Here is a 15,395-nt window from a genome sequence, read left to right on the forward strand (position 1 = left end):
AAAAGTGATCAGATGAAGCAGATGCTAAACTACAGGACTGTTTTGCTATCACAGACTGGAATATGTTCCGGAATTCCCCCGATGACATTGAGGAATACACCACATCAGTCACTGGCTTTATCAATAAGTGCATTGAGGACGTCGTCCCCACAGTGACTGTATGTACATACCCCAACCAGAAGCCATGGATTACAGGCAACATTCGCACTGAGTTAAAGGGTAGAGCTGCCACTTTCAAGGTGCAGGACTCTAACCCGGAAGCTTACAAGAAATCCCGCTATGTCCTGCAACAAACCATCAAACAGGTAAAGTGTCAATACAGGGCTAAGATTGAATCATACGACACCGGCTCCGACGCTCGTCGGATGTGGCAGGGCTTGCAAACTATTACTAACCGGTGTCTCTATATAGCCTTGCTACTCTTATTTTCAAATGTCTTTTTACTGTTGTTTTATTTCTTTACTTACCTACATACCTACACACACACACACACACACACCTTTTCTTCGCACTATTGGTTACCTGTTGTATTAGGCGCACGTGACAAATAAACTTGATTGATTTGATTAAATAAATGCAGAAAATTGGCAATATATAAACATTATACCACAATAACCAAGTCATTTTGCAAAGACCATTTGATTTTAAGTTCAGACATATAAAGTTTGTATAGGAAAAAACATTTATAATTGCATACTTTCAGTTTTTTCACAAATTTACTTCACTCGCATATAATTCGCATATAGGTAGAGGCCTGCACAGGCATGAATTTTAAGCCAGAGCCCAACCCATGCCCACAACATTCAGGCCATACCCTACCAATGCCCGATTGCTTCTGCCAAATTTAAGGCCCTGCCAGAAATAACTCCCTCTGTTAGTAAATCCATTAGCTGCTCCGCTCTGTCTGTCACTCGCTCTCTGCACACAATTTGTTCTCTATGCGCTCTGCTCATGGCGGCTATGAGTTTGTGAGTATCCATATTAACAGCTCCGTTTGGGCTGATCTGCTCAATGTAGAGACATGAAACAGCAGTTTGCTGTTAGCTACTTTTCATCATTCTAAACTCTGACAAAACTCAAGGAACATTATTTTCTGTGAAATAATCTCTGCCGACTTATATTTGACGAGGTTGAAGCACTTCTGTCACCATATTGTGATCTTAGTCGGCAGGGTAGCCTAGTGGTTAGAGCGTTGGACTAGTAACCGGAAGGTTGCAAGTTCAAACCCCTGAGCTGACAAGATACAAATCTGTTGTTCTGCCCCTGAACAGGCAGTTAACCCACTGTTCCTAGGCCGTCATTGAAAATAAGAATCTGTTCTTAACTGACTTGCCTAGTTAAATTAAGAAGGTGTTAGTTAGATTTGACTGTATTGCAGAGCATGACTCAGCTTCAGAATGTTAGTGATCAATTTTGCCGAGTTCTGCCGTACCCTAGTTATTGATGAAAAAGCAGGCCCTACCCAGTTTTAACCTGATGTGTATAATGTCGGGGCCCAGGTAGGGTAGCAGAGCTCTAATAAGAGGGAGGGTTTTAGTACATGCGCAGATCAACTACACCACTGGAACGTCGATTAAGCTGTTTACATGCCCTAATAATTTGAAAGATGGCTCAGAAAACCAGGTGTTTTAATTAGCGTATACTGACCTTACTCTGATTAAGACAAGCAGTGTAAAATGTTTAAATAACTATTGCCATACTCAGTTTACATGAACACTAATAATTCGTTATTAAACGTGACTATGGCAGCAGTCTCTAAAGTGCAGGGCAGGGTACTGGGCGGAGGCCGACTATCGGAGGCCGACTATTGATGGCTGTTTAACATTCTGATAGCCTGGAGATGGAGGCTGTTTTTCAGTCTCTCTGTCCCAGCTTCGATGCACCTGTACTGTCTCTGCCTGCTAGATGATAGCAGGGTTAACAGGCCGTGGCTCAGATGGCGGAGGTTCTTGTTGATCTTCTTGGCCAAGTGCTGTAGATATTTTGGAGGGCATGCAATGTGCCCCCAGTGATGCGTTGGGCTGACCTTTTGGGGAGCCCTGCGGTTGCGTGTTGTGCAGTTGCTGTATCAGGTGGTGATACAGCCTGACCGACTGTTCTCGATGGTACATCTGTAGAAGTTGGCGAGGATCTTAGCCAAATTTCTTCAGCCTCCTGAGGTTGAATTGGCGCCTTCCTCAACACACTGGCTGTGCGGAGGGACCATTTCAGTTCCTCAGTGATATACATGCCAAGGAACTTGAAGCTTTTGACACTCTCTAGTGGCCCCATCGATGTGGATGGGGACGTGCTCTCTCTGCTGTTTCCTGTATTTCACAATCAGCTCCTTTGTTTTGTTGACGTTAAGGGAGAGGTTATTTGCCTGGCACCACTACTCCCTGTAGGCTTTGTCGTTGTTGTTGGTAACGCAGGCCTTCCACTGTTGTATCATCTGCAAACCTGATGATTGAGTTGGAGACGTGCATAGCCACGCAGTCATGGGGGAACAGGGGATCAGGAGGGGGCTCATCACCCATCCCTGTGGTTCCCTGTGATGAGGATCAGCATGACAGAGGTGCTGTTATTCAAAATGGCACTGAGTAACAATAATATACCTTTGAAAGAAAATATTCTAAACTAACCCTCACATTTTTCATGTTTATGCAAAGATATATATTATACTGAACAAAAATATAAACAACATGTAAAGTGTTGGTCCCATATTTCATGAGCTGAAATAAAATATCCCAGAAATGTTCCACAGACACAAAAGCTTATTTCTCACAAATGTTTTGCACAAATTTGTTTACATCCCTGTTAGTGAGCATTTCTCCTTTGCCAAGATAATCCATCCATCTGACTGGTGTGTCATATCAAGAAGCTGATTAAACTGCATGATTATTACAGAGGTGCACCTTGTGCTGGGGACAATAAAAGGCCACTCTAAAATGTCCAGTTTTGTCACACAACACAATGCCACGTCTCAAGTTTTAAGGGAGCTGCAGGAATGTCCACCAGAGCTGTTGCCAGAGGATTACATGTTAATTTATATGCCATAAACCGCCCCCAACTTCGTTTTAGAGAATTTGGAAGTACGTCCAACTGGCCTCACAACCGCAGACCATGTGTAACCAAGCCAGCCCAGGACCTCCACATCTGGCTTCTTCATCTGCGGGATCGTCTGAGACCAGCCACTCGGACAGCTGATGAAACTGAGGAGTATTTCTGTCCGTAATAAAGCCCTCTTGTGGGGGAAATCCATAGATTAGGGCCTAATGATTTTCTTATATGAACTAAAGTAAAATGATTGAAATTGTTGCGTTTTTATATTTTTGTTCAGTATAATATGTACAAATGTCCTGTTACTCAAATTAAAACAAGTCATACAACAAATGTTTTAAATGTAGTTTCAGTATGAAAGGCATGGTTTGGAAAAGCCCTTTCATAGATCACCCTGTAGTTCTCATCACAAGGCGAGACAATTTAATATGTAAATAGTATACATGTAAAACATGCCAGTATCTAACTACTTGACTAACTAACTAAACATGTGACTACTGGACTAACTAAACATGTGACTACTGGACTAACTAAGCATGTAACTACTGGACTAACTAAGCATGTAACTACTGGACTAACTAACTAAACATGTAACTACTGGACTAACTATACATGTAACCACTGGACTAACTAAACATGTAACCACTGGACTAACTAAACATGTAACTACTGGACTAACTAAACATGTAACTACTGGACTAACTAAACATGTAACTACTGGACTAACTAAGCATGTAACTACTGGACTAACTAAACATGTAACTACTGGACTAAGTAACTAAACATGTAACTACTGGACTAAATAACTAAATATGTAACTACTGGACTAACTAAACATGTAACGACTGGACTAGAATTTTAACTCTCACTGTAAGTACACCTGATCAGTTTGTCTCCACTTAGAACTGGGTCCGCCACTTTGGGATCTCTAGATAGAATAAATATATATTATAAACCGGGTCGTTCGAGCCCTGAATGCTGATTGGCTGAAGGCTGTGTTATATCAGACGGTATACCACAGGTATGACACAACTGGCTTGACTACTGTTCTAATTACATTGGAAACCAGTTTATAATATCAATAAGGCATTTTGGGGGTTTGTAGTATATGGCCAATACACCACGGCTAAATGTTGTATCCAAGCGCTCCATGTTGCACGGTGCATAAGAACAGCCCTTAGACATGGTATACTGGCCATATACCACACACCTCCGGGCCTTATCGCTTAAATAAGAGGTACTAAATAAGGTTTCATCTTATTGTAAGAAAATAAATTCTACTTACCAGTGATAAGGTTGCTTGGGGCAAAAGCAAAGAGAGACAGAAAACTGGAGGGTCACCGGTTCAAATCCCAAGTCTCTCATGAAAAGATGATGGGAAGTGAGCATCCTAATTGCATCTCCTACCATTGTGCCCTTGAGCAAGGCACTTAACCTCTGGAATGAGGACAAAGTATTCTTCCCCTTTTCTGTCATGTTCTCACAGGATCTCTGTGATCTCAGCAGATGTAACCCCTGAACTCTCCATGTCAGTTTCCTCTCCCTGGTTCTTCCAGCACAGGGAGCATAGCAGTACCACACAGGTAGACAGCCAACACCACCCCAAACAGCATGAAGGACAACAGGTTACCGTCCATGGTCCCACTTGTTGTGGCGCGGGAGGGAAAGAGCGGGAGGTGGGGACAGAAAGAGGCTCCCTTGACCTTTCAAATGGACAGACATTGTGCAGACCCTAGTGACCAAAAGGAGGATGATAGAATAAGTCTGTGTGTGTTCATGCATGTATCTGTGTTTACATGGGAGACTTAAGTATTCTGTAAAGAGGACATACAGTGCCTTGCGAAAGTATTCGGCCCCCTTGAACTTTGCGACCTTTTGCCACATTTCAGGCTTCAAACATAAAGATATAAAACTATTTTTTGTGAAGAATCAACAACAAGTGGGACACAATCATGAAGTGGAATGACATTTATTGGATATTTCAAACTTTTTTAACAAATCAAAAACTGAAAAATTGGGCGTGCAAAATTATTCAGCCCCCTTAAGTTAATACTTTGTAGCGCCACCTTTTGCTGCAATTACAGCTGTAAGTCGCTTGGGGTATGTCTCTATCAGTTTTGCACATCGAGAGACTGACATTCCTCCTTTCAAAACAGCTCGAGCTCAGTGAGGTTGGATGGAGAGCATTTGTGAACAGCAGTTTTCAGTTCTTTCCACAGATTCTCGATTGGATTCAGGTCTGGACTTTGACTTGGCCATTCTAGCACCTGGATATGTTTATTTTTGAACCATTCCATTGTAGATTTTGCTTTATGATCATTGTCTTGTTGGAAGAAAAATCTCCGTCCCAGTCTCAGGTCTTTTGCAGACTCCATCAGGTTTTCTTCCAGAATGGTCCTGTATTTGGCTCCATCCATCTTCCCATCAATTTTAACCATCTTCCCTGTCCCTGCTGAAGAAAAGCAGGCCCAAACCATGATGCTGCCACCACCATGTTTGACAGTGGGGATGGTGTGTTAAGGGTGATGAGCTGTGATGAGCTGTGTTGCTTTACCAAAAAGTTACATTTTGGTTTCATCTGACCAGAGCACCTTCTTCCACATGTTTGGTGTGTCTCCCAGGTGGCTTGTCGCAAACTTTAAACAACACTTTTTATGGATATCTTTAAGAAATGGCTTTCTTCTTGCCACTCTTCCATAAAGGACAGATTTGTGCAATATACGACTGATTGTTGTCCTATGGACAGAGTCTCCCACCTCAGCTGTAGATCTCTGCAGTTCATCCAGAGTGATCATGGGCCTCTTGGCTGCATCTCTCATCAGTCTTCTCCTTGTATGAGCTGAAAGTTTAGAGGGACGGCCAGGTCTTGGTAGATTTGCAGTGGTCTGATACTCCTTTCATTTCAATATTATCGCTTGCACAGTGCTCCTTGGGATGTTTAAAGCTTGGGAAATCTTTTTGTATCCAAATCCGGCTTTAAACTTCTTCACAGCAGTATCTCGGACCTGCCTGGTGTGTTCCTTGTTCTTCATGATGCTCTCTGCGCTTTTAACGGACCTCTGAGACTATCACAGTGCAGGTGCATTTATACGGAGACTTGATTACACACAGGTGGATTGTATTTATCATCATTAGTCATTCAGGTCAACATTGGATCATTCAGAGATCCTCACTGAACTTCTGGAGAGAGTTTGCTGCACTGAAAGTAAAGGGGCTGAATAATTTTGCACGCCCAATTTTTCAGTTTTTGATTTGTTAAAAAAGTTTGAAATATCCAATAAATGTCGTTCCACTTCATGATTGTTTCCCACTTGTTATTGATTCTTCAAAATAAAATACAGTTTTATATTTTTATGTTTGAAGCCTGAAATGTGGCAAAAGGTCGCAAAGTTCAAGGGGGCCGAATACTTTCGCAAGGCACTGTAGTTGGCTACGTAGAAGCAGGTGAGTGTTTAAATGATGCCATTATCTTAGTGCAAACAGAAAGCACATTATTCTGTCAGTTTCCAACACTTTAACTACATGACATAGACTGACCAGGTGAATCCAGGTGAAAGCTATGATCTCTTTTTGATGGCAAATCCACTTCAATCAGTGTAGGGGAGGAGACAGGTAACAAAAAATATGTACGGTGCGTGCAACTCAATATTAGGAAGGTGTTGCTAATGTTTGATATACTCAGTGTAAATACTATCTGCTTATCTGTTCAACCCAGATTAAATATAGAAACACACTATAGAAAACCTGTCACCCATGCCACATGGAATATTAGTGCAGCAAAGGTAGGCTACAGATTAGTAGTTACTTCTATGTGAGACTATCAGTCTCTGTCTCCCTCTGTTGGCTAAATGAAGCGGTGAAGGCAAACGAAAAGACAAAACAACCAATTGCTGAACACCACAGCTCATTCAGGTGTAAGAACACTGACTACCCAGTAGCAGCCTACTTTGTTTGAAGCCAACCATCCTATTTCCTCCCTCATATACACAGGTATGGAGCATGTTACCCTACCAAGGAGAAGAGGTAACATTGAGACATCACTGCTAGAGGGAAGCCAACTGGATCTCCCACCTAAAAACACTGACCCCTAGTGGTTTGAATATTGACTTTGATCTCTGGCCCTTTCTATGAACATTTTAACCCAATGAACATTTTTTTTGCCCACAGTTAATTAGCTGATACTGCATATCATGTTTCCCATGTTGATGATGTTCATTATGCATTATGTTTGAACCACGAGAAGATATTAAATCCAGGCTGTGTCCCATAGGGCAGTGCACTGTTGGCCCAGGGTCATCTGGGTTTGGCCTGGGTAGGTTGTCATTGTAAATAATCATTTGTTCTTAACTGACTTGCCTACTTAAATGAAAAAAATATAATTAAATTATGAAAAAGATTCAAGTAAATGTAATGTAAACAATAATGATTGATATTAACATGATGTATTCTATTAAATCTAATCATAAAATTATATCAACATGATGTATTGTATTAAATCTAATCATGTTGACATAAGGTTTATATTAACGTGATGTATTGTATTAAATCTAATCATGTTGATATAAGGTTTATATTAACGTGATGTATTGTATTAAATCTAATCATGTTGATATAAGGTTTATATTAACGTGATGTATTGTATTAAATCTAATCATGTTGACATTATGTAAATAACTGCCTCGTGTATTCAACATCTTGACACACGCAGTAAAATAAGAGTTTAACAGTTCGACTTTTTCATCCCTCATTACCTTAATTACTATGACACGCCCCTCACTGTGTTCATTGGCTGCACAGTTTCGCTTCATAACCTGGTTCAGGCGTTTACCAAGAAACCCTGAAGAAGGTACTGTGTGCTGAAACGTTGGTTGTCATGCCCATTAAACATTTGGGAGCATAATTAAAATGTGTGACTTTCTTTCTTTGTATAGTTTACACTCAGTCAACATCTCTACAAACATTTTGGGGGGTGGGCTTCAATTAATGCATTTTTACTAGGCTAAATGAAGAATTACACAATTGTTTCTAGTCCTCCCTGACTCTTATGACAAACTCTATCTTAACATCAGATTGGTCATTTGAGAACTCAACGGATGACATGAGTCCCATTACATTATAGACAGACCATCTCTGGCGTAAGGAGGGCTGTAACCATAGAAGAGGATATTGAGAATGAGTTGTCTTCTCAAAATCCTTCTCAGAAGTTACCTTGTACGTCTTCTAGCTCCAACACGTGTTTAGTAGAATTGATTCACTCAAGATGGTAATTTCCTCTCATGAAGTGCTCTGCGTTTTTGGTTGCTTGCTTTTGTTACCGGCACCATTTGTCTATATTCTAATCTTGACTGTAGCAGCACTCAGAGAGACTGGGTCTGGAGATAATGAGGTTGAGGTTCTCTGTGAGTCAGAACAGAACAAAGACTTTCATCACTGATGATTCTAGAACACTGTGAGAGTGTTCCATTAAAGAGAGAGAAACCTCTCACTACAACTGAAGGAGCACAGAGCTGAGCTCCCCAAGTAGCATAAAGACTCTATAGTCCACTGGGCCTATTCAGTCACAGATGGGCAGATAACACTAATTCCTTAACTTAAATAACAATAGCGTAACCACAGGAGTTATAGCAGCAGATATATATATATCTTACTGGACTCAATGATTACAAAACAGAATGGTGTTTTTGGAACAAGATACATGGGAACACATATTGTATCCCCCTCTGAGTGTTTGTGGCAACCAGATAGTTAGTTTATGTGCTGTCACAAGGTGGTGCCCTCTCATCTCCTTGTAAACACATTTACAATGATGCTAAGAGGATGTGGACTCATGGTTACTATGGAAACCAACCATGCCTTAATAAACTACAGGTAAGTGGGTGAATGAAGAAGAGAGGGTGATAGAAAAAAATGTGTTCACAATGGATATAAAATAAATTCCCGATCTGAAGCATGTAGTCTGTAGCCTAGCCCACATCCAGTTGGACACTGGCAGGTTCCATGGCAAGTGGATACCTGGGTAAATTCAACCTGCACAGGTGAGAGAGGGGGGGGAGTTAGAGAGAGCGAGACGGTGTAACAGAGGAATCCCAGTCTCAGACTTTTTACCTGCAACGTATCTTTAATCAGATCTGAAATAAGCCAACAGAAAACATTTCTGTTAGACACCAATCGGAGCAGAACATATGTTCTGCAGATTTCTGCTTTCTGGTCTTTCCTGTTTGCTGATTGACTTTTCGCATGTGACCTATGAAGAAATTACATGCTCCAGAACATTAATCCGCTAGCCTGTGCCACAAATACTTCTATAGCAGCCTGAGCCTAGATCTTCAGATGGTCTGTGTCCCAAATGGCACCATATTTTATTTCATAGTGTACTACATTTAACTAGGGTCCATTAGCTGCCATTTGGGATGGGTGTCCCAAATGGCACCATATTCCCTTCATAGTGTACTACATTTAACTAGGGTCCATTGGGTGCCATTTGGGATGGGTGTCCCAAATGGCACCATATTCCCTTCATAGTGTACTACATTTAACTAGGGTCCATTAGGTGCCATTTGGGATGGGTGTCCCAAATGGCACCATATTCCCTTCATAGTGTACTACATTTAACTAGGGTCCATTAGGTGCCATTTGGGATGGGTGTCCCAAATGGCACCATATTCCCTTCATAGTGTACTACATATTTAACTAGGGTCCATTAGGTGCCATTTGGGATGGGCCCCAAGGCTTATGAGATCCTCCAGTCCTAAAAATAAAACGATTCTACATCCTCTGGAACTGGAACTCCTCACCAACTGTCTGATCTCCTCCTCCCACAAAATGACAGTTAAACCCATCAAATAGGACTTCTTCCTATACCCTAGGCCCTACTTCCTCCAACAACATCAACCATGTGTCTCAAATGGCACTGGGCAGGCACCATATTCCCTATTCTCTGTGGTCAAAAGTAGTGCACTAGGAAAACTATTTGGTCATTAATATTACAAAGGAATGGGGCGGAAAGCATCAGGAACCAATTATTCAATAACGCTTTCCCCTCCTCTTGCCCTATTGGCGATGTCCCAAATCCTTATATGTTGCACTACTTTTGACCAGAGCCCTTTGCACTATATAGGGAATAGGACGTAATTTGGGACACAACCCTTGTATTCTAAATGAGAGGGATAGAGAGCAGGTAGATCTGTGTCGGGGTACGGCTCGGCGTCTCACCAGTTGCCATGGCCTTGCCGGACCCCTGAGTCAAGACTAGGGGTCCGGTATCACTACGCCACCACCAGTCAAACCTGGATTCAAATACTATTCCAAAATATTTAAAATACTTTATCTGTTCTTGATTGAGCTTGCCTGTTGCAATGGAACCAGAAGAAAAGTCAACAGTCCAACCCACAAACCCTGTTGCATCTGACTGTCACCCAAGGCAGGTTAAAGCGATCGCTCAAAGTATTTGACAGATTTAAAACACTATTTGAACCCAGGTCTGATCACTCCACCACCACCAACCAAATCACTGAGGTAATTGAGATCAGATGGGCTGTTGAGGCGAGGCAGGGTGTAGAGGCAACCTGGGCAAGGCAGAGTAACCTGGAAGCATTTATTTTATGGGAAAGATGTTTAGTTAAGTGCAGTGCTGCGACCTAATGAGTCTGGGCCTGCCCGGGCCATCCGGCTGTGATGAATATGATTGGTGAAAGATCTCAACGCTGGTTCCTGAGTCCTTCCTTCCTGCCGGATCAGGTTTCAGATTAACCAACTTCCTGTTTTATCTGTGGCCTTTGGAAAGCAAATGATCACTTCTTTTTTATAAGGGAATTAGCATGTATTAGTCTAGTTCAGGATATCTCAGAGGATATCTCAGGATCGGTTAGAGTTTGAGCGACCTAAGGATTGGAGTCAAGTGGTGGACTGTGTGCTGAGGCATCTTTTAAGGGACTTTTGGGATGGGTTAGGAGGTAGTATTGATTCACTTGATCTTTTAGGAGGTTAAAAAACAGTCTTGGAGTAAAGCTTCTGGGGTGTCTGTTAGAGATGGGACGACTAGAGTCAACATACACATTGACACTAGCAATGTGTCCAATAAACTGTTGTAGCAGGTATCACCTGTTTGCAAGTTGGCCTTCAAAATTTCATCACAGTCCGGAAGAACGGCAAGTACATTCTCAATCATAAAATAGGCTGTTGAATCAACCGACATGTTGACGCTTTAAGAGCACTAACGGCCACGACAGGCCTCGCACATGTCTTTATGTACATAGAGACAAGGCCACAAGTGAGAGGTCATTCACAAGGTCAAAAAAGTCAAGAAGATGGTCGATGCAATAATAGGTCTTGCAGCAACTTCAACTATCAACATGTTTTTCTCTCTCAAACTGGTGAAGCCTTGCTATGGGTGGGCTGCAACATTATAAACTATATACAGTGGGGCAAAAAAGTATTTAGTCAGCCACCAATTGTGCAAGTTCTCCCACTTAAAAAGATGAGGCCTGTAATTTTCATCATAGGTACACTTCAACTATGACACAAAATGAGGGGAAAAATCCAGAAAATCACATTGTAGGATTTTTAATGAATTTATTTGCAAATTATGGTGGAAAATAAGTATTTGGTCAATAACAAAAGTTTATCTCAATACTTTGTTATATACCCTTTGTTGGCAATGACAGAGGTCAAACGTTTTCTGTAAGTCTTCACAAGGTTTTCACACACTGTTGCTGGTATTTTGGCCCATTCCTCCATGCAGATCTCCTCTAGAGCAGTGATGTTTTGGGGCTGTTGCTGGGCAAACACAGACTTTCAACTCCCTCCAAAGATTTTCTATGGGGTTGAGATCTGGAGACTGGCTAGGCCACTCCAGGACCTTGAAATGCTTTTTACGAAGCCACTCCGTTGTTGCCCGGGCGGTTTGGGATCATTGTCATGCTGAAAGACCCAGCCACGTTTAATCTGCAATGCCCTTGCTGATGGTAGGCTTTGTTACTTTGGTCCCAGCTCTCTACAGGTCATTCACTAGGTCCCCCCCGTGTGGTTCTGGGATTTTTGCTCACCGTTCTTGTGATCATTTTGACCCCACGGGGTGAGATCTTGCGTGGAGCCCCAGATCGAGGGAGATTATCAGTGGTCTTGTATGTCTTCCATTTCCTAATAATTGCTCCCACAGTTGATTTCTTCAAACCAAGCTGCTTACCTATTGCAGATTCAGTCTTCCCAGTCTGGTGCAGGTCTATAATTTTGTTTCTGGTGTCCTTTGACAGCTCTTTGGTCTTGGCCATAGTGGAGTTTGGAGTGTGACTATTTGAGGTTGTGGACAGGTGTCTTTTATACTGACAACAAGTTCAAACAGGTGCCATTAATACAGGTAACGAGTGGAGGACAGAGGAGCCTCTTAAAGAAGAAGTTACAGGTCTGTGAGAGCCAGAAATCTTGCTTGCTTGTAGGTGACCAAATACTTATTATCCACCATAATTTGCAAATTAAATCATTAAAAATCCTACAATGTGATTTTCTGTATTTTTTTCTCATTTTTTTACCATACATACTGTAACAAAAGGGGTGTTTGTGAGAGTGGGGGACTGAACTGAACACCTCCATACATTTTCAAATATAGCCTTAGTCATTTACTTATGATTGTATTAATGGCTGTGCTGTAGTAGGGGTCATATTAGCATAGGAACACAGAACATTGTCATTTATGATACCCCAGCCCCATCACACCCTCGCCGTGCTGAGATCCTTGATTACAGTGTTCCCAGGGGATGAGGTCAACTCCTCAGAGATAGGAACCATTGAGGGTACCAATCACTTAAGATTTTTTTTTAAATGGGGGGGGAAGAAATCACGGCGGACATAAAGCTAAATATATCATTCCTCTTGTGCCGGTAATCACGACGTCCAGACGATTTGGAATGACAGTTTAAACGCTTCAGATTAAAGCATCGCTCTGTTAGAAGGGGATCGGTCTTTCCTTACTGCGACGGGTGCACGGGCAGCCGAGCCCGTGGCGAGACGTGCATGGACGCGCCCAGGGACCCCCCCAAACGAGCGCACGTTCCACCTGTGACACCAGGTCAACACAGTCATCACAGGCCAGGTCAACACAGGCCACAAGGTCAGGTCAACAGTCATCACAGGCCACAATGCCAGGTCAACACAGTTATCACAGGCCACAAGGCCAGGTCAACACAGTTATCACAGGCCACAAGGTCAGGTCAACACAGTCATCACAGGCCACAATGCCAGGTCAACACAGTCATCACAGGCCAGGTCAAAACAGGCCACAAGGTCAGGTCAACACAGTTATCACAGGCCACAATGCCAGGTCAACACAGTCATCACAGGCCAGGTCAACACAGGCCACAAGGTCAGGTCAACACAGTTATCACAGGCCACAATGCCAGGTCAACACAGTCATCACAGGCCAGGTCAACACAGGCCACAAGGTCAGGTCAACACAGTTATCACAGGCCACAAGGCCAGGTCAACACAGTTATCACAGGCCACAATGCCAGGTCAACACAGTTATCACAGGCCACAAGGCCAGGTCAACACAGTTATCACAGGCCACAAGATCAGGTCAACACAGTCATCACAGGCCACAAGGCCAGGTCAACACAGTCATCACAGGCCAGGTCAACACAGGCCACAAGGTCAGGTCAACACAGTTATCACAGGCCACAAGGCCAGGTCAACACAGTCATCACAGGCCAGGTCAACACAGTTATCACAGGCCACAAGGCCAGGTCAACACAGTCATCACAGGCCAGGTCAACACAGGCCACAAGGTCAGGTCAACACAGTTATCACAGGCCACAAGGCCAGGTCAACAGTTATCACAGGCGATAAGGCCAGGTCAACACAGTTATCACAGGCCACAAGGCCAGGTCAACAGTTATCACAGGCGATAAGGCCAGGTCAACACAGTTATCACAGGCCACAAGGCCAGGTCAACACAGTTATCACAGGCGATAAGGCCAGGTCAACACAGTTATCACAGGCCACAAGGCCAGGTCAACAGTTATCACAGGCGATAAGGCCAGGTCAACACAGTTATCACAGGCCACAGGGCCAGGTCAACAGTTATCACAGGCGATAAGGCCAGGTCAACACAGTTATCACAGGCGATAAGGCCAGGTCAACACAGTTATCACAGGCCACAAGGCCAGGTCAACACAGTTATCACAGGCCACAAGGCCAGGTGAACACAGTTATCACAGGCCACAAGGCCAGGTCAACACAGTTATCACAGGCCACAAGGCCAGGTCAACACAGTTATCACAGGCCACAAGGCCAGGTCAACACAGTTATCACAGGCCACAAGGCCAGGTCAACACAGTTATCACAGGCCACAAGGCCAGGTCAACACAGTTATCACAGGCCACAAGGCCAGGTCAACACAGTTATCACAGGCCACAAGGCCAGGTCAACACAGTTATCACAGGCCACAAGGCCAGGTCAACACAGTTATCACAGGCCACAAGGCCAGGTCAACACAGTTATCACAGGCCACAAGGCCAGGTCAACAGTTATCACAGGCCACAAGGCCAGGTCAACACAGTTATCACAGGCCACAAGGCCAGGTCAACACAGTTATCACAGGCCCCAAGGCCAGGTCAACACAGTTATCACAGGCCACAAGGCCAGGTCAACAGTTATCACAGGCATCAAGGCCAGATCAACACAGTTATCACAGGCCACAAGGCCAGGTCAACACAGTTATCACAGGCCACAAGGCCAGGTCAACACAGTTATCACAGGCAACAAGCCCAGATCAACACAGTTATCACAGGCCACAAGGCCAGATCAATATAGAGGAAATAAATGAAGCAGTTTTCTTCCCCAGTATTTGTTACCTGATGATTAAGATGCCCCACCTCCTGCTAATGGTGTTTCATATACGCAATAACAATTTCCATACTATAATACATATTTCTGAGTGGGTGGAAAGGCTTATAAGGCCTAGATTAGACCCAGTAGAGCATCATATAGGCTCAACACCCTCTGCATTAATGTATATCAGTCATCCTACATACTCATTTGACCCTATGACCCCAAAGTCACACATTCCAGTCTTCAGGTAGTCCTCACATGACATTCCATTAGCCCTGAACCGTATGCACAGCATGCCATCAAGATTGTAGCCTATCACAGTAGACCTACACGGGCACTCGTACTTATCTGAAAACAGACTTAATTGTACCGAACAAAAATATAAAAACACAACATGCAACAACTTCAATGATTTTACAGAGTTTCAATTCATATGAGGAAATCAGTATATTGAAATAAATGAATTAGGTCTATGGCCTAAATCTATGGATTTCACAAGAGTGGACAGGAGAGCAGCCATTGGTGGGCCTGGG

Source organism: Oncorhynchus gorbuscha, linkage group LG16 (assembly GCF_021184085.1).
Source record: "Oncorhynchus gorbuscha isolate QuinsamMale2020 ecotype Even-year linkage group LG16, OgorEven_v1.0, whole genome shotgun sequence".
Taxonomy (NCBI): domain Eukaryota; kingdom Metazoa; phylum Chordata; class Actinopteri; order Salmoniformes; family Salmonidae; genus Oncorhynchus; species Oncorhynchus gorbuscha.